The sequence below is a fragment of the Podarcis cretensis genome (genome assembly GCF_951804945.1).
Source record: "Podarcis cretensis genome assembly, chromosome: 10".
Taxonomy (NCBI): Eukaryota; Metazoa; Chordata; class Lepidosauria; order Squamata; family Lacertidae; genus Podarcis; species Podarcis cretensis.
This window is the reverse complement of record NC_137179.1, coordinates 21,988,274-22,008,983: the sequence shown is the minus strand read 5'-3', so window position 1 is coordinate 22,008,983 and position 20,710 is coordinate 21,988,274.

Sequence of the window (20,710 nt, the reverse complement as noted above, 5' to 3'; positions counted from 1 at the left end):
ATGATTAAGCCACTTCTCACAATCCAGAGGAGTGCACGGAAACGCTGTTTACCTTCCCGCTGGAGTGATACCTATTTATCTACTTGCACTTTGACGTGCTTTCGAACTGCTAGGTTGGCAGGAGCTGGGACTGAGCAATGAGAGCTCACCCCATTGCAGGGATTCGAACCACCGACCTTCTGACTGGCAAGTCCTAGGCTCTGTGGTTTAACCCACAGCGCCACCCGCGTCCCCACAGTGCCACCTGCGTCCCTATATTGTCTCTGAAGATAGAGCTATTGTGGAGAGTTTTTCTGATGGATATAGCATCTGTATCATTATTATTTTTCTCACAGAGTGTTAGTAGCCACCCCAAAATGTTGTAAACACCACAAACATGAATTTTCCTCCTGCACCCACAGTCTGGTTACAAAAGGCTGTCTTCACTTTCCATAAACATAAGCAGGGCGGGCCCAGAAGATTTTGCTGCCTGAGGCAAAATGGAAAGTGCCATCTCCTGGTGCCAGTGCTGCCTCCTCTGTAACTTCCAGTCACATCCTCATCCCTCGCAGCAATAGCTTCCTTAGTACTGGCCCTGAGTTTTGAAATGTGCATTTAAGAATGGGTGTTTGTTATTATTTTTCAGCCTGCCTCACATTCCCTACTTACAAGTATCATTCCAAGAGAAATTTCCTTGACCTGCTACCTTGGTCGATGTTGCCGGATTGCAACTCCCATCACCGTTGAACTATGTCTCTTCTGGCTGGGGCTGATGGGAGTTGTAGTCCATTGGGTGGGGGGAGCATCAGGTGGAGGAGACTTGTTCCCGATACTCATGCCATCAAATATCTTGCCGTTTCCTCCTGCAACAACCCAAAACAAATCGATGCCAATGCATAATTTCAACAGCTTTTAGTGTTTGTTGATGCTCTGTGAGTGCCCCTATGCTACTGGGCTTGCGCTCATGCTTAGACAGCGGAGAAATCTTTTAAGTGGCTGTCAAGGTGTGTTTCTGTTTACAAAAGCAACTCCCAGGGACATTTTGACATTACACAGGGCAAGCAAGCTGAGGCTTTCACCACATCAATAAGTCATTGTCCCAAAGGATATTTGTGCCTCACGTTGTTTTGTCTATAAGAAACAAATCCTCTAACTTTAGCTTCATTGACACAAGCCTGTTATAAGCACTAAGAACCACCCAACACACACACACACACACACACACACACACACACACACACCAGAGAGCATATAGTGCTGTACACAACTTCCAAGGAAAGATGATTTAACACAATCTAGAGAAAGCTTTGCAAGGTAATTGGTTTGAGAACAACACATGTCTCTGGTGAGTCCCCCATAATATGGAAGATCTCATTGCATTGCAATGCAATCTCTCTGTGGCAACCTTTTTTTTTCCCAGGGAAAGGGCAGTGGTAGAGAAAAGCAGCTTCTATTTATATAAAGACGTTTGGTTTCCTGGCTGACCCAAGTCATTTTGATGGCCCAAAGAGCTGTAATGTGTGATCTAAGGGTCAAATGAAATGTGATACTTAGTGACACCTTTTTTTAAAAAATGCAAATAGCATCTGCCTGGGGTGGGAACAATCACTGAGATTGCAGCAGGTGTTGCGGGGGTGGGGAGAACTCCCATCCTGTGGTCCTAATGAAAACCAATTCTCCAAAACTGCTCTTCGTATTAGGAGGAAAACTTCCATTAGTGCTAGTGGCAGCTTCCCTCCCAATGCAAATAGCAGATTTGGGTGAGTGATTTCATATCCTGGTTGCAACAGGACAGAAAAGGGTTAAACCCCCCCCCCCACACCACCACCACCTCTCTGCTGTAATCCCAGCAATTACTGTCTCTTCTCCAGGAAGAACTATTTGCATTTAAAACCAAAATGAAATGGTTATATTAAATCAAAATATTGATTTACTTAGCATGGCTACTCTGGCCCTAAAGGGTGTGACCCAAAATCCCTTTGCAGTGTTTCCAGGTGACACCTTTTGGGACCAAACTAGTTATGCTAGTAAATTCATTTCTTGATTTAATGTAACCAGGACTTTTTTTTATCAGCCAGAACTCTTCAGAACTCAGTTCTGGCACCTGTCAGGTGGGCACTATTGCCATTATAAGAGAACAAGAGAGGTGTTTATGGTGAGTCCCAGCACATCTTTTTCTAGAAAAATAGCACTGAATGTAACCATTTTGCTTTCCCAGAATCCCTTGCAGTGTTTCCAGGAAGGCGCCACCCTAGATCTCAAGGTAGAACACACAGTTGTCTTTCTCCACATTTTATCTTCACAGCAGCCCTGTGAGGTCGGTTGGGCTGAGAGTGAGCAACTGGCCCAGGGTCACCCAGTGAACTTTGTAGTTGAGCAGGGATTTGAACACTCTAAGCATTATACCATTCATTGGCTCTCAAACTCCAACAGCCTTTGCTTAACTCACTTGTCATAATATATATTTCTGAACTGCAGGAGAGCAAATGTCTTGATTGTCTCTGCAGAGACCACAGAGTCTTAAACATCTTCCATCTGTGCATATATCAATAGACATACATAATCCTACTAATAAAGGAACACACAGAATGGTCTGTTTGCAGAGATGGAGAGAGCGAGAAGAAAGAGCCCAGTCCCAAAGGCAGCTGCTGGCAGATGTGCAACTAGTAGATCCTATGCATGCATTCATTCAGAAGCAATTCTATCATAGGTCCAAACTAGATTTGACATCAAATGTGTCTTTGCATTTAGCATGCGCATTTTAAAGACATAAGTAAGCAAGCAAGCAAGCACTGTATGTGTGTGTGTGCTGGTAATTACTGGCATCTCAGTGCTTAGCAGTGGGTGGGCAGAGTGGAGGTTTAACCATTTCCTCCCTGCTGAAATCCTGACACACAAAAAATCTCTCCTCTGAAGATGCTATTTGCATTGGGACATAATCTCCCACTGGCACCTATGGGAGCTTTCCTCTCAAGACAAGCAGCAGATTTGGAACAGCAGTTTTCTGTGAGGCTCTCAGCAGGGCTGGAAACAGTTGTGCTTCACCACCTCACCTGCTGATTTCCTTCTAATGTTCAGTTGCACCCACTGGTGACTGTCATGTGCATTTTTTTAAAAAAAAGACTTGGACTTGAATTCATTGGGACTTACTTTCCTGTAAATGTAATACTGAGATACCGAGGAAGTCAAAACTTGGAGGAGGAGGAGGAGGAGGAGGAGGAGAATAGCAGCCAAGTTTCCCCCAGAGGGGAAGTGATGGTGAAGGAACAGTTGTGCTGTCAACAGGACTTCTTTTTCTTCACTTATCTCCTCCCTTCTGGGAGCAAATGGCAAGCAGAGCAAACCTGTCTGCCCTGAAAATCCCTGCCTTTTGCAGCAGCTGCTAGTAGAAGACAGTCTTTGCTACCTTCTCCAGTATTTCAGAAGAGATGGAAGCAGATTCAGTTCTGCATGTTTCGCCATTCAAAAGCTAATGAGTGAACCTTACCTTCTGCACAGTCGAAGGTGTTTTAATCTTTACAAAGACCATCACAGACATTTGTTCCTATAATTTAAACAAATATAATATCAACCAGAGTATATTGATTGAAAAAGCTGCTCATGTTGTCTGGCTGGAATTTCTTATTTTATTTTTAAGGCATGGTGCCTTAGCTTTGACTCCTTCTGTGCCCCATGGGCAAGCTAACCTGCTTCTTAGTCTGAATGCTTGCAGGGTCCCAGCAAGAGACCTGGTTTTCCAGTTTGCTTCTCTCCACTTGCTATTAGTGCTATGTGTTTTGCTGCTAGTCCTGACGCCTGGCAGCCTTTAAGGGCAGAGTGAGGCAGGGGACACACACAAGCTTCTTATGATAAGGGATGCATTGTCCACGGGCAGTTTAGTGGGTTGGCCTGGTTGGGTGCCACTGCTGCTCTCTGCTTGCTTATCAGCTCTGCTTCTAATATAAGCAAGCCTTCTGGCCTCTCAACAGGAGAATAAAAGGCTCTGGAATAGTGGCTGAGACAGAAAACAGTCCGCAAGCACAGATCAAGATTGCTGAAGGGCAAAGAAAGCAAGGGGAGACGACTGGAAGAAAATTCTGCAGCACCAAGCATCAAACAAGGAGGTTGCCAGTTATGCATCACCCCAAAGAGGTCCTAGGTTTGCCAGTGTGGTATAGTGGTTAAGAGCGGTGGACTCATAATCTGGTTTACTTCCCCGCTCCTCCACATGCAGCTGCTGGCTAGTCACACTTCTCTGAGGTCTCTCAGCCACACTCACCTCACAGAGTGTTTGTTGTGGGGAAGGAAGGGAAAGGAGATTGTTAGCCGCTTTGAGACTTCCTAGGGTAGTGATAAAGTGGGATATCAAATCCAATCTCCTCCTCCTCCTCCTCCTCTCTTCTTCTTCTTCTTCTTCTTCTTCTTCTTCTTCTTCTTCTTCTTCTTCGTTTGCATCAAATTTGCAACTCCTTTTTTATATGATGCAAATTTTGAAATATTTCTGTATGTTACATTGGTGCTTCCTAAAGTTGGTGGTACCACAACACTGAGGGGTGGGATTTCCTGGGAAGACTAAGAAGCAAGGGACACTGGATGTGTAAATGATTACCAGACTTTGGATCAAGTTCATTAATTTTGTTGCATTTTTACTGTATTTTGAATAAATGTGGAATTGTTACTGGTTTTGAATTTTACTGAGTTATTATCTCTTTACTGGGTCATGAAAACCACTATTCTGAATGATGCTTTTTATAGCATAGGGGGCACTGGAGACAGGTTTATGGAACCATACATTATCTCATCAATGGTACACCAGTCCTAAAAGGTAAGTCAATATTGTTATTTTTGTTTTTCAGGTGGCCAAATGTGTGTGCAAATAAAGCTAAGAGAGCACTGGGGTTTTCCTTTCCAAATTGTGCTTTGCATTCACCTGTGCCTCCTGCTTCCTTTAATATTGGCGAAGCAGCAAAAGGATATCACTAAAGAAAATAAGCCTTAGCACACATTTGTTCAGGAAATACAATTTATTTCCAATGTGTGAATGTCACCTTCCTGCTGCAGCGCACACTGTTTTGACAATTCTGGCCTTTACAAATTGCTAGTTGTGGTGAGAAGGAAAACTGTAGATCGTTCTTAAGTCAGACAAGTCTTTAAAAATCTTATACAAAACAGCAATGCAGCCAACACCATCATTAAAATAAAACTAAAGTGGGCAAAATGTCCTCCCAGTGTGCCAAGCCCATTTGCAGCCTGCAAAGTTGGGGTAACATTTTGGCTTTTTGGAAGGGGGGGGGAATGAAATTAGCATTAAAGGGGATAAATGTTCCTTCCCACTTCCTGATGGCAGCAGCCAATCTTGCCACTTCTGTACCTCATCACTTCTGTACCTCATCAATCAATCAATCAATCAATCAATCAAATCTTGATTACAGTCATAGACCAGCATAAGTAGGGTGGAGTACAATCATTTAGAATCTATAAAACGTTTTGGAAAGCTAAAAAGTATTGAAACAGAAGCTATATCTAAAGAACTATAAAAATCTAAAGGAAACTAAAAGAATCTAAAAGAAGGGTTAAGAGCATTAACGGATGTGGAAGAGCATAAAAAAATAGTGCATAAAAGACTATAACTATCAGTTTAGAGAGCACTCTGATGTGAGTGTTCATTGAATCTAGTTTGTGGCACACACTGCTGTGCAGAATCTGACAACATTGTATGTTGGAACAGGGTTGATTTCTGAAAGCAGCAGGGAGGTATAGAATTGACCTGTGCGCCCTGGGTACTTATGGAGTAGTGGGGAGATGAGACTAATATGAATGTCTCTATAGACACTGGAGAAGCACATGCTCTATCACTTCTATTTGCCCAGAGTCACAGGGGCATTGTGTCTCCAAGTTGCATGTTCAGACCCAGAGACCTCCCCCCTAAATAAATTCACACTTGACTCAAATTTTAGTTTTGGCAGAATTCAGGCCACAACTTTATTGATTACAGAAGGTGAGTGGTTGCATAGGCTCTGGTTCGACTAGCTCCCTGCACCCTTGCAGGCAGCACTGACCCAGGGCACCAGCATAGGTCAGCCAAGGATGAACACCTGGGTGGGCGAAAAGCCGGGAGCAGACTATGTTCACCACCCAGATGCCCCCCCCCCTGGACACAGGCATGGGCACAACCCCGCTTGAGTCCCTGGATTCCTTTAAAGGAATACCCTTGACATAGGGATGGTGAGAGCGTTCTCTCATCCCTATCGCCTGAACCAGTGCCTATCTGCAACCTTACAAGTTGTGACGATTTGCTACGCAGCAGGTGAAACCCAAATGGCAACAGCCAATCAGCCAAGTGGGGAAATTCCTGCCATGCCCCTGTCCCAATGACAGATGACACACGACGGCATAGCAAGGTCAATCGCACAATGCACTAAAATTAGGGAGAGGTGGGCAGGTGTTCCGAATGCACGAGCAGAAAGAGGAAGCTCTGGGTCACGTGCATGGGTATATATAGGTCCCACAATCTGTTTAGATTGCAACCCATTGACCAGATTGAACCCAACATCGAGGGACCTACCATTCGGGTGTTGTGGCTAACCAGTCCAACCCACCCACAACACAGGAGGTCAGTCTCCAGGTCTCACTACAACACGTGTCCTCTTTTAGGGAGGATACGATTAAACAATCTTCCTGTACCTCTTCCACTCCAGACAAAAAACATGGCTCCCCTTTTTTGTCCTAACTCTGCTCCTCCTTATGACTTCAGTTCTGCAGTGGCATCATCCATGCTTGGGGAGGTGGGGAGCCTGGGAAATTGAATATTCCCATGGCACCTCAATCCTTAGTATGGAGTCAGTGCTATGTTTCTCAGGGTTCCTGCCACTTCCAGGACAGCATTCTAGGCATTAGGAAGGAAGGAAGCCTTGCACAGAGGCCTCTTAGCAAGTTGTCTCTATACCCAACCCCCCAGCAAAGCTCCTGCCTTGCTACCAGGAAATATTTTTGGGGAATGAGATGGTGAGGCTGGGTTGAGGAGCTCACAGGAGGTCCACCCAGGGTATGGCATGGTGTGGAAAGTGGTGTTCACATCCTGCATTGTTCCCACAAGCATCTTCATTAGGAGTCTGGCAGTGTCTGAATTCAAAATTCAATCAAACTATTTTCCACTGTGGGGAGGGGGCGGGTAATAGAGTTTGTAGAGACCAGCCAACTTCATTAGTGCAAAGTAAAGCTGCTGCAGAGAACTAGTGGAGAAACTAGGCTCCGCCTTGGAAAATGAACTCAGCAGGGCTTCAGGAAAAGGAACTCTGTGTTCTTTAGACCCCTTCATGCAGTTCTTTGGCCTGAATTTCTACAGCATGGGAATTACTTTTCACCAGCGTAAGATGGAGGGTGGGGTGGCTATTCTTTCTCCTTTTTGCTGGTTAGCCTCATGAACCACAGTCCATAAAATCCTGGACAGTCTTTGCTGCCAAGTAAAAATGAGCTTATAAATGAACAGGGAGGGGGGAAAGATTGATGGGGGAAAGGCTGGAAACATTCAACCTGCACCATGAAATAAACTCTGCATTTTCAATTATTCTCTTGCATAAACATGCCACGACAGGCAAAGCAAGTCTGGCAGCCTTATCAAAGGGAATTTGGAATTTGAGTTTGCAGTCCTCCCTGTGATACCATCGCAAGAGGCCCCCAGACTGTCTTCGGCTATCAGGGAAATAAACATATACTTTAAATAAATGCTTCGGCTCTGCTCTGAGAAAGTTGCCTTCAGGAGATATGTGTATTTTCAGCAGTCACTCAGTGCTGCCAATCGCTTCTCTGGCCTACCTGAGGAAAGACGGGAAAACTTTCAGAAACATTATTTTCACCCATTCCTTCACAGTAGTGATATCAATACTCTAGGACTCGCATCTCTTTCTTGAGTTTCTTAACAATTAATGTCTTCGCCATAAGGTCCCAGAGCAGATGACAATCTTATAAAAGCACAACATTTAGCTCAGTATAATAATAATAATAATAATAATAATAATAATAATAATAATAATTTATTTGTATCCTGCCCATCTGTATTGCCTCCATTGACTAGCAGCAGCTCTCCAGATTTTTTTTAAGACAGGGAATGTTTCTAATCCCTAATAGAGTTACCGGGGATTGAATCTGGGGCCTTCTGCATGCAAAGCAGATGCTCTGCCAATGAGATATGGCCCTTCCCCTTGGATGGAACAATCCTCATCTATACCACCCTGAGCCCCTTGGAAGAAGGGGGCAAATAATCACAGTGTTGTTTACTTTGTCTGCCAGCAGCTCTCCAGTGCTTTTGGAATGTGAGTTATCAGAGAATGAAGAAGAGACCTTTTTGCAGTGGTGACTGGTGCTCTTTGGGACTGGTGGGGTGGAAGGCAGAGAAACATATAGTAGATGGAGCCAGAGCCAATGACTAAGGACCCATCAACACTATGCTACCACTTTAAACAGTCATGGTTTCCCCCAAAGGGACTGTAGTTGCTTAAGGGTGCCGAGACCCCCATTCTCCTCACAGAGCTGCAAGTCTCACAGTGGTGTAACACCCAATGTCTCTTCCCAGTGCTTTTTTTCCTGGGGGGGGGAGGATGCAGGGCTACCCCTAAACATTTTGTGAATCTAATGGGAGAAGAAACTAGTTTTTTAAAAAACAAACAAACACCTTTCTTCTCTAGCATGGTGAATCGTCAGTCCCGTTGCTGCCCCTGATGGCGGCCTCATTTTCTGTCACAGTGTTTCCTGAGTCTCAGACAGAAGTGAGCGTTTAATGTGTGAAGTTTGGATTTGGAATCTAGCACTTCCAGTGTGGAAGTTACTGTGAGCTGTCAGCTGTGTAATATGAGGTAATGCATGTTCTTCATACTTTTGTCCATTACTATATTTATTTTCCCTGATTTGAACTATAAAATGGTGATTTTACTGAGTCAAAATGAGAGTACCCCTAAACATTTTTTTAAAAGAAAAAAGCACTGTCTCTTCCCATGGAACTCTGTGAAATGTAAGCCCAGGGATACAAAGGCAACAACACACCCAGTCCAGCATCCTGCTCTCACAGTGGCCAATCAGATGAGTTTGGGAAGCACAAAAGTAGGGCCTGAGCTCAATAGCATCTCTCCCCACTTGTGGTTCCCAGCAGCTAGCATTCAGAGACATATTGCCTCTGATAGTGGAGGCAGAACATAGCCATTGTGGTTGGTTGCTCTTTAAAGTCTTCTTCTTCATAAATGAATTTGCCCAGTCCTCTTTTGAAGCCATCCAAGTGGATGAGCATTTTCCCTTATTGCAGTAGCATATTCCATGGTTCATCAATGTGCTGTGTTCCAGCACTGATCTTCATTGGATGGCCCCAAATTCTACTATTATGAGAGATGAAGAAGAAGCATCTCCACTGGTTTGTGCAATGGCTGCATTGATAAGGGCAAGAGCTGCAGAAGACCTTTGGGACATGAAGGTCCCTAGCAGTGACTTCAAGAAGCAACTATACTCCTGCAAGCATGTTTTCCGAGCACTTGTGAATTGCCAGAGAGTATGCTCGTACTCGATTGTTAGGTTGCTTATAAATGTGGTCTATGCCAGTCTTCAGTTAAATCTCTTGAGGCACTGTAGAATAAAATCATAGCAACAACAAATACATATATAACACACTGGAAAATTAAAATTAAAATAAAACAGCAGGAGCACCAATTGAAAACAAAGCCATAAAATTGAAAAATGGCAGCTGAAAACAGCCAAAAATATCAACAGAAGAGATAAAATCGTAATCAAGGCAACTTAGAACACAATCCTATGGTCCCTGGGAGAGTGTTCCATGGGACATGGGATTTTTCAGATCTTCCTTTCCAAGGGCCAGAAGAGAGAGAGTTCTGCTCTTCGAGATGGAGATCTGACACTGTAAGCCTCCTTATCTGTGATTGCAGAAATGTCAGCAGCCAGTACTTCTGTGATGTCAGAATTCTGACGTTGGAGGGGACAAATGGAAGGAGTGCCAGGGAAGCTTCCAGATCCACCTCTGATTCTGTAATGTATAGATGGGGGGAAATTCAGTTCAGTTCACATTTTAACTCAAAGCTTCCTAACGTGCACTTTCTGAGACAATATGCACATCCTTTGGAGCATTAGTCCCATTGTCCTTGGTGAGAAAATGATGCTCATTTATACTGTTATTTGCACATTCCAAAATAAGATGTCAATGGAGACACAGCTTCCTTTTCAAAGGAGTGGGGGAAATGACACTCCTTCCTTTCCACTCTGCTGGAACAAGCCCTATCACACTTGGAATTGGGTGCTTTTACTACCTTCAATTCTGCCTTCCCAGACCTGGTAGGATTGCTCTGTTACATCAGGGATGGAGAACCTCTGGCCTGTGGATGAAACATGGCTTTGCAGGTCTTCCCATTGGACTCATGAAGCTGTTTTCAGCAAGCCATGTCCACCTGCCACACACCTGATGTCACACATGCAAGGGGGACATGTGTGCTTTACAGAGGACTGCCCTCTGTTTGAAGGGTCTAGGATTCCTGATCACATAGAGATTCTAAACCCATACAGCTGAACACTCACACTTCAGAGCTTCCTATGAAGGACCATATCTCAGAGAGTTGAGCATCTGCTTTGCCTGCAGAAGGTCCCAAGTTGTCCCAAGCAGGGCTGAGTGACCACTTTCTGAAAGCCTAGAGAGTATCAGGCAGCTTCCTAAGCTCATAACATGTGAAACTCAGGAATGGAGCTGGAAGCCACAGGGACATGAGGGTGCAAGGTGCAAGAATAGCAAGTCTTGAGTCTGTTTGAGCTTTCGGGACAAACCTGTATAAATATGGGGTACTTTGGGATCCAGTTTTAAGGTTTTGCCTGGTCCTCATTCTACAGAAGTGCACAAGTAGTCTGAAAAACAAACTGTTCTTTACAACTGTGTGAGCCCAACAATAAAATTTTACTATGGTGCTCCTGTTTTATTGCCAAGGAGTGATCATGAACTCTAGAGAAAGAGAAATAAAAAGAGAGAGAAAGATCAGCTGGCTCCTGGGCATTGGTGATGAGATGCAGTCAGTCTCTCTGCTTATTTTTGAAACAAATTCCAGTTCAGCTTGGCTGCAGGAGCAAAAGTTTCCAAGCTCGGGAGCCACTTCCAATAGTTAAGCTGGCTGAGCTATCGAGGATTTTAAAAATTCAAGCAACACGGGGCATCTAGTGAACATAGCATACCTGTGTTTGTCCAAATGTGACCAAAAGCCACCTGTCTCTGAATCACCACAACAGCTACTCACCTTGGGGTTTAGTAAAGCAAACAGTCTAATTTGTCAGCACCTAAATGATATCGAGCATCAGAACAACTTGGCCACAATAAGAAAATTTTGCTCATGGTATGACTATTTTCCATCTTCCCATTTCAACTTTCTGGCACCCTGTCTGCATAACCTAGCAATTCTAAAATATAGACATGCTTTCACTCTTGCAAAGATTGAATGTGTTGCCCTCGGCTGTACTTGAGGGACAATTCCAACAGATTCACACGGAAAACGCTTATGCCCCTGAGGAGATGGCAGTACTGAATCAGTGGCACATGCCCTTATGGCTTGCACTCTTTATAAAGACTTGAGGAATGAGATTATCACCCCTCTTTTATTGTCCATTCTGGGTCACCCAACCACTGCCACAGTGTCCTTTCTCTTGGCAGATCAAGATGAGCAGATGACAGCAAAGTTTGCAAGGTTTTTAGCTGGGGCAATCAGAATAAGATCCACTATTTGACTATTGATTCAAAACCCTCAAATGTATTTTATATGATTGACTTTTTATTTCTATTCTTTGTATATCATATTGTTGTTTTATTGCTATGGCCGATGGCTGATGCAAATAAAGATTCATTCATTCATTGTAAAAAGAAGAATAAATTTCTAGTTGCCTTTAAATGCCACCAAGGTGCATGTCCCATCCTGACTTTACCTACCTGAACTGGGTCAATGAAGAACCTCCCAAAACATCTAAAACCAAGTTTGCAATATAGTGGAGAGCGTATGGCATAATAGGCTGTTGATATAACATGTTCCTGTTATGAGCTAATGTTTCTGAATAGCCATCAAAGGCATACATTATGCCAGTTTGCAGTTGCTTACAATGAGCTTCATCTATTCACTTTTCTGTGATGTGCCACCAATTGGTTTTTTTTAAGTAAAAAACAACTCATTTTATATATAAAAAAAACCAGCCACAGACTGTTACGTAAGGAGATTCTGTTACAGTGCTTTGTCAGATGGCAAATAAATTATTTGTGCATACCCACTTTCATTATTCAGAAATGAGAGCAGTCTGCATCAATAGAGCAATTGGAACGAATGGCTCCAGCCCTGTGGTTTTGACTGGGCAGAGAATCTGAGCAGGTGGAACCTAAGACTGGATTGGGCAGCATAATGGAACTTTTTCCTTACAGCTAATCCACCTGGAAAAGAAATTGGAGGCACTGTCAGCAGGATGATGGAGGGGTGGCTTTGCATTGTTGCTCCCAGCTGCAAACATAATTAACAGCTTAACTTCCCAGGCATCCTGGCATGCGTTGCTAGCGCTAAACTCATTTTAAAGGGCCTTATTCCATGGTGGGCACAGGAGCCGTAACAAAATAAAAATGTAAACATGATTCTTGCCTCTCCCATCTCTACTCAACTTATTTCCTCTTGTCTCCTTTCTCAAGCTCTATTCTTCTTGCACATGCAGAAAAGGATAATGATAATGATAATGATAATGTTCTTATTTATACCCCACCCATTTGGCTGGTTTCCCCAGCCAGTCTGGGTGGCTCCCAGCAGAATAATAAAAACACGATAAAACATCAAACATAAAATAGCTTTCCTAAGCAGGGCTGGCAAGTGTGGCGGCGATTCTTGGAGAATCAATACTATATTTTGGAAAGAATACATGTTCTTATAAAGCTGCATTGTATAATACTTTCTGGATGTCCCACGATGATATTATAAAGCAGTTGTGTAAATGTTATAAAAACTTCCAAGGAAGGAGAGTCTACAACTTCCCAAGGAAGTCTGTTCCATCTGTTAAGGTAATCTTGAATCCTGATTCGGTCTTCAGCGGCATTGGCTACCCCTCCGAGTTTGGTGGCACCTGTAAATTTGATGAGCACCTCTTCAATACCTTCATCAAAGTTGTTTATAAAGTTGTTGAATGTCTCACAACTCAATATGATTATTAGGTAATAATCTACAAAATAACCACAAAATAATGAGTGGTGTAGTTTTCTCCTTTACCAGCTTAGAATATGCAATGTGTTAAATCAAGACACTGTGCTGGACTTGTAAAGAGATAAAGGCTTTCCGGGAAACGATATATGAGTTTAAGAAAATGTTTAAAAACACTTTTGTTAAAAAACCAGAAGCCTTTCTACTGGGTATAGTAGGTGAAGCGATACCAAAAAAGATAAAAGACTGTTTATGTGTGCAACAACAGCAGCAAGAACCCTTTTAGCCCCCAAATGGAAACAACAAGAAGTACCAATGAAAGAAGAGTGGCAGATGAAAATGATGGACTTTGTGGAACTGGCGAAGCTGATGGGAAAAATCCAAAACCAGCATGATCAGGTATTCCAAAAAGACTGGAGTACATTTATAACAATATTTGAAAGATCATTGTAAGCAATTAACAACACTAGTAGGGTTATCTGAAGACTTGTAGTGAGAATTTTTTTGCCTTTCTACATTTATTTAAATTTTGAGGTATTTTGCAATGAGTTATATTAGAATTGGAAAATATATAAAATGCTGTGATATAAAGGTTACTTTTGAAAGGGAAGAGGTGGGAGGGAAGAAAATCAATAGGCACCAAAGAGCCAAAGAAGTAAAGTGGATAATAATGATGTGATTATATATATGTTTAAATGGAAAATTAATAAAAAAATTTTTTTATAAAATCAAAGTGCTGCTTGTGCTTGTGATATTTTAGTATGGGTGGAGGAGAAACAGGATTAGCTACACATTTTAATCAGAAACTATCTAATTCATACTTTGTGAACCAATATGCAAACTGAAACAAAGCTATAGTACCCTTAAAAATACACATTTCTCTGAATGTGCTCTACAGTTTTCCAGCCAAACAATATGTACAAAAAAACACCAAACATATATGGGGGAAATGTGCATACAATGTATATATTGGTGAAGAAAAATACATTGTAATGGGGGAAATTGTTTGCAAAAATGTGTGTATTAGAGAAAGCTGCATAAAAAAATGTATTCGTTAGGAGAAATTCACACTAAAATGCTGGTGAATTTTCAAGAGAACAACCGCCCTCCACAAAAGAAAAACAAAATCTGCAGAAATGTGGAGAGGTGTGTTAAAGTTTGGAAAAATGAGAAATGCGAAGAACTGAAATTGACAGATTTCCCCATCCTTTTCCACCTGGCCCTAAACAGCTTGAATCCCAAATTTGTTTCCGTAGTGCCTCCTCCAAAAGTGGGCAATTTTATCCTCAAGATTGACAGCTGTGTGTATGTGTCCCACAGCTCTGGCACACTGGTTAACTCTTACCTTTTGATTCCTTGCTCACCTCTGACAGCTGCATTCAGCTCAACCTTGACATTTAAGCATAGGCATGTAAGCAAGGCAACTCCCGGAATACTAATGAATTTAAGGAGTTTACCAAAACGATATCCCATCTAAAGCACATTTCCATTACAGTGGCCCCCTCACCCTTTTTTGCACTCTGCCTCTTACAGCTCGTTCCTATTTAATCTGGAAATGGATTAGTTAATGAGGTGGTAGAATCAATTACAAAACACCGAGCGAGGCACTTGAAGGTTCCTAGCAAATATTTGTTGAGCTCAGACTGTTTCCCAAGCGGTGAACAGAAAAGTCAGCATTACCACAGCCGTTTCCAAGACTGGGGGCTTTCAAATCTGCCATGGCGGTCTTCACCTTAGCCCAGGAAAGAACTGACTAAGCCTTCTTATATCAGAATAAAATAGCATAACTTGTGACTGCCACTGTTGGACTCTGCGTCGGGATAAACCAATCAAATGGGAGAGGATATAATCAGTGGGAGAAAAATTAGATTCAGCTCACATTTAAAGGCAAATCTATGTCTATGTAAGCAGGCATAGTTTCCCATTCTGCCCTGTATTGATCACATGCAGCACTGCTTCCATTACATTGCTGTTCATCTTCTTCCATAAAACTACATTATCCATCTGGCTGTACTGTGGAAATATTAAGTTACTTACATAAATTACATTGTTGTTATATTTTCCCGTCCCATTCATTTCGATGCAAAGGAAATGCAAGGCAAACCAGGGGCAGGAGGTGTAATCAATTACATAACGTTTGCGGACTGAAAGCAACAACAGCAAGTACTGATCACAGAGCCACTGCATTGATTTTCATTCCAGATGTGGGATGAAGAAGCAAACATCAGTGATTTCCACTCCTGTTTTCTGCTTTCACTAGCATTTTCCAACATCCTTGATAGTCCTCTTCCCAGCAATATGGATCAAAACATGCCAACTGCAGTCTTCTGGCAAGTGCTTTGCTGAACAAGGGCCTGTGAGATGCCGACACAGTTTGAAAAGCTGGCGATAGACAGAGCCTAATGACCCTTTGGGAAAAGGCTGTCAGGCCTCCAGAGAATTGCAGGCTGCTTCCATATCTTTGTTTCAGTCTTCTGTGCTGGAGACCAGTTGGTTATGTATCATACACTTTCATTTCAACCATTTTCTAAGAATTCTGGGGAATTCTGGGGCTTCATCAGAAAAATGTTGAGACTGAAACCAATTCCAGGAGTCTCCGAGATATGTGATTAGCCTTATAGAAATTCTTTACTTCCTTCAACATTATCGGATGTTTTGCCTAGAAAACAATCCAGTAACTATTTTTGAACATTGTGTTGGGAAAACCTTTTGTGGCAACTGCACATGATTAGCATTTGGAGGTGGAGAGACCCGACTTAATCTTCCCTCCTAGGAGATTCATTTAAGTGGTACCTATATTAATAAATACTAATGATTAGAAACCACCTCACCTCAAAGGCTAAATCTGGAGGAGGAGCAGACACCAAAAACATCTGGAATATTGTGGAAAGTAAAACCCCTAGGTGGGTGTCACCAATGGAAGCTAGGGAAGTAAAAAAGCTTAATATGGATTCTAAATGGCCAAAATATCATGAGATTTTAGAATATGATGGCGAAAGGGTGAAACTTCAGAGTTATGAGAAACTAAAGCCTAAGGTTCGAGATTGGTTGCATTACCATCAGATAAATGAGACGTTTAAACAGGACAGGAAAATAGGATTTCAGAAAGAGAAGTCAAAATTAGAAACAGAATTGTTGGAACCCAATACTAAGAACTTATCAAAAATGTATAACTTGCTGTTAAAATGGAATACACAGGATGAAATGGTGAAATCAGCTATGATTAAATGGGCACAAGATATCGGTCATGATATTATGTTTGCTGACTGGGAACAGTTATGGACCACCGGTATTAAATTTACTGCATGCAATGCCTTAAAAGAAAATATTATGAAAATGATCTACCGGTGGTACATGACCCCAGTCAAGCTTGCAAAAATATATCATTTGCCTAGTAATAAGTGTTGGAAATGTAATGAGACTGAAGGCACTTTCTACCACCTTTGGTGGACCTGCCCAAAGGTTAAAGCTTTCTGGGAAATGATCTATAATGAAATTAAGAAGGTCCTTAAGTGGACTTTTCCTAAGAAACCAGAGGCTTTCCTTTTGGGCATGGTGGACCAAGTGGTGTCAAGGAAGGATAGGACTTTCTTTATGTATGCCACTACAGCAGCAAGAATTCTACTGGCAAAGTATTGGAAGACGCAAGAACTACCTACTCTGGAAGAATGGCAAACAAAGGTGATTGACTTTATGGGACTGGCTGAGATGACGGGCAGAATCCGGGACCAGGGGAAAGAGACAATGGAAGAGGACTGGAAGAAATTCAAAATATATCTTAAAAATAATTGTAAAATTGAGGAGTGTTAAGATGTCAGGGGGTAAGAAGTAAAGAATTGCAGCAGTAAACAAAAAATTTAAGAAATTTTTATGAAAGGGAATTAAGACAATGGACCTAAGGGTTGCTAAAGAATTATTAAACAAGGATGCAGGGATGGGGAGGTATGGGGAAGTCAAAGAAAGAAGGGTATGAACTGATGAGTTTGAAGTTGTATTGTTTTATACTGTTCTTTATTATTTGTGTGAAAATTAATAAAAATTATTATAAAAAAAAAAAACATCTGGAATATTGGAAGCTGCCTCATTCCAAGTCAGACCATTGGTCCATCTAGCTAAATGTTACCCACACTGACTTGCAGTGGCTGTACAGAGTTTCAGACATGGGGCATTCCCAGCCTTTCCTGGAGATGCTAGATTGAACCTGGGACCTCCTGCAGGAAAAGCAGATGCTCTACCACTGGGTTACAGCCTTTCCCATAGAGCTGGAGTACTTGGTGGAAGAGGGTTTGCTGGGAAGTAAGCGAGCTGCCCGCCTGCTGCTTCATAAGATCCCATCCCAGTACCTTGTCAAGACTGAAAACTCTTAGCATTTATTTCCTCTGAGATTAAACCTCATATCAAAAGGGGTGCAAGCTTACATATGGCATCTTGCTCTAACCATCTCATACAACCTTAAAAGGGTAATGTGACAATACAATACAATACAATAATCTTGTCATTATTGTCATCTTGTCATCTTGTCATTGTCCCATACGGAGCAACAAAATTGAAAAATCTACATCAGACATTCAAAAACCAACAAGCCTACCATCCCAGCTATCCCAGCCTGGTTAATCCCCTAAAAATTCTGATACCCCATAATTAAATACAATATACTCCCACAGAGACTACCTTACACTGCATTTAAAACCAAAATTGCATTTGGATAGAAACTGTTTCTCAGGCGGCTAGTCCTAGTCTTTATAACCCTGTACCTTCTTCCAGAAGGCAGAAGCTGAAAGAGATCATATCCTGCACTATCTCTGCAGCTTTCTTATAACACCTGGAAGCATAGATTTGATCCAAGGTGGGAAGAGTGCACCCAATTATTCTCTCCGCAGTCTTTACAACCCTGGACAGCATTGTTTTTTCCCTGACCGTGCAGCTCCCAAACGACACACACAGACCATAAGTTAATACACTCTCAACAGTACAATGGTAACATGCCACCAGCTATTTCATGATGAGCAGTTCTACTGAAATAGGACCAACCACCACACTTTCCAAGCATGTTTTTTGACGCTGGTCCGTGGCTGCTTATTTGTCCGATCTCTGTTTATTTTGCAGCTATAGGTCATTTGACTGAAAGCCGTCTATCTGCCCATCACCTCTGGATACACTTGGCAGGCAGCTGTTCAGCTCTGCCCCCAAGGGGGGAAACTGTTAACAAATATATGAAAGCCATAAATTGCCTAAGACTCTTTTGCACACCTCCGGCACAAAGCAAGCATCAAAGAAACTCTCCACACAAAAGGGAAGAGTGAAAGAACTTCTCATCCACTCCTTCAGTTACTCCTCAGATCAGTCCTTCATTGTCTGATAGAAAAGGGAGCAGAAGGAACTGTGAAAGATGGAGCATCCGGCATCTTAGATTACAAGGAACCTTGACATGGCTGCTTCCCTTATCACTGTACTGAACTGCCCTCAAGGCCTCAATTTGAATTAGCCTTTTCAGAAGTGGGAGCAGGAAGCTAGCTAAACGTGGCAGCTTGACAGCATTGGCCCATTTTGTATTGTACAGCTATCTCTCTCCATTAAGGCTAGTGTCATTCTGTCTATTTTCCTGCTTTGACTGGCATTGTCTAGGGGTGGGGAACAACACTCTCTTCCTTGTTGTCCATTTAAGTTTCCCGCTGGTAAATTTGGAACACTCAATGGAGAAAGATGATAGGCACTCGATGCCTGTATGTGTACGCTGTGTTGCTGGAAATGGAATGTAATTGTCTGTCCAAACTTGGTGCCCTTTCAGCTGTTTTGGACTATGACACTCAACATCACAGCCCATTGGCCATGCTGGCTAGAACTGATAGAAGCTGCAGTCTGAAACATCTGGAGAATAGCAGGTTGGGGAAGGGTGGTCTAGAGACTCACCTGAATTGGGATGCTGACAATTTTGCTTGCTAAGTTGAAAATATGTTAAAACTGAGTTGGCAACCAAGATGCAGAATTTTGAGGGGCCATTTGTAGCTTGAGTTATTTCCAAAACGGGTAAACATCATGGCAGTCCTAAGACTAAGATCTATATATGAAAGAGGAGGAACAGATTATGGTCAGGAGTTGGATACACTAATGACATTTCTCCAGTTTGGGTGACATGATTCCCTACCATCAGACCTTCAGCTCATGTATCTTGTATATTTTTCCAGGTTCTTATTTCCCCCACCCCAGTATAGAACTCTCACTCTCACTCTGACAATGGAGATGAGCCTTTCAAAAGAATCCCTTTTGGTTTAGCAATGCCTGGTTTATTTCAAACAAAGCTGTGTAAGATGTCGTTGGAATCTAACAGGTCGTAACAACTGAGGCTAGACAGATACTCTAAGGAGGGTTGAGAAGATATAAATATCTGGCTGTGTCAGCATTCTGCTTGGCACCCCTTGGAGGCCGACAAAGTGAAGGGTTAAGGCTGTGCCTACTGAATTTTGCCTAAACTGAAAACTTGGGTGGAAATTTAGTTGGAAATTTCAATTAAGGCAAAATCAAGAATTCTAAGGGAAGCTAAATGGGTTCTTATGAAACTAGTGAAAGTTCTTGGGAATGGGCCTTTTCCTAAAAACTAGTGATAAAGGAAGATATGGAGGAACCACATTTGGAATACTGTGTTCTGGTCACCTCAAATCAAAAAGGTTATTGTAGAGTTGGGAAAGGTTCGGAAAAGGGCAACAAAAATGGTCCAGTGGATGGAGCTACTCCTCTGCAATGAAAGATTGTAGCATAGGTACCCTTGATATGGCTCTTCAGGTCTTTACGCTGAGATCTTTCCCATCACTTGCCACATGATCCTTCCAATTGAAGATGTCAGGGACTGAAGCTGGGACCTTCTCCACGCAAAGCCTTTGCTCTAGCATTTAAGTACAATTAAGAACACAAGGCAAGCCTGCTGGATCAAGCCAAGAACTGACTGAGTGGCCAACCAGATGCCTGTGGGGAGGCTGCAAGCAGGATTTGAGTGCAGCATCACTCTCCTTACTCCCAACAAGGAAGTGTCCTGTTGGTATGCTGGTCTGATTTGCCCCCACTGGGGCTGCATTGCTGCTGACCTTTGACTGCATGATGGGGAGCAGGATGAACTTGTCTTGTTCCAGAGCTTCTGAGACACCTTCTTCTTCTTCTTAGGCAATCACCTGTAGCTGAGGAAGATTGTCTTCCACAAACACGGTTTTAACAATGAGTCCGTAAGTGACTGTGGAGGCCAATTCTGTGGAGGCCAATCCTTCCACAGTTGGGACATTGGTTTCCGGGTGGGAGTTGATCACGGTGTGGATTTGCCAAGCGTGCCTTCCTCTTAGCACGTTTCTCCCTTGCATCCTGAGTTCGAGTGTCTTCAAAGCCCATGACACCTTTGGTAAAGGCTGTTCTCCAATTGGAGCGCTCACAGGCAAGTGTTTCCCAATTGTTGGTGTTTATACTACATTTTCAATTGTCTTTTACAACCGCTAGGTGGTGACCCCACTGGGTGCCGTAATCCAGTCAGAGGAAAAGGGTGGCAATGTTTAGGGCGCCTTTTCTAGCCCCCCCCC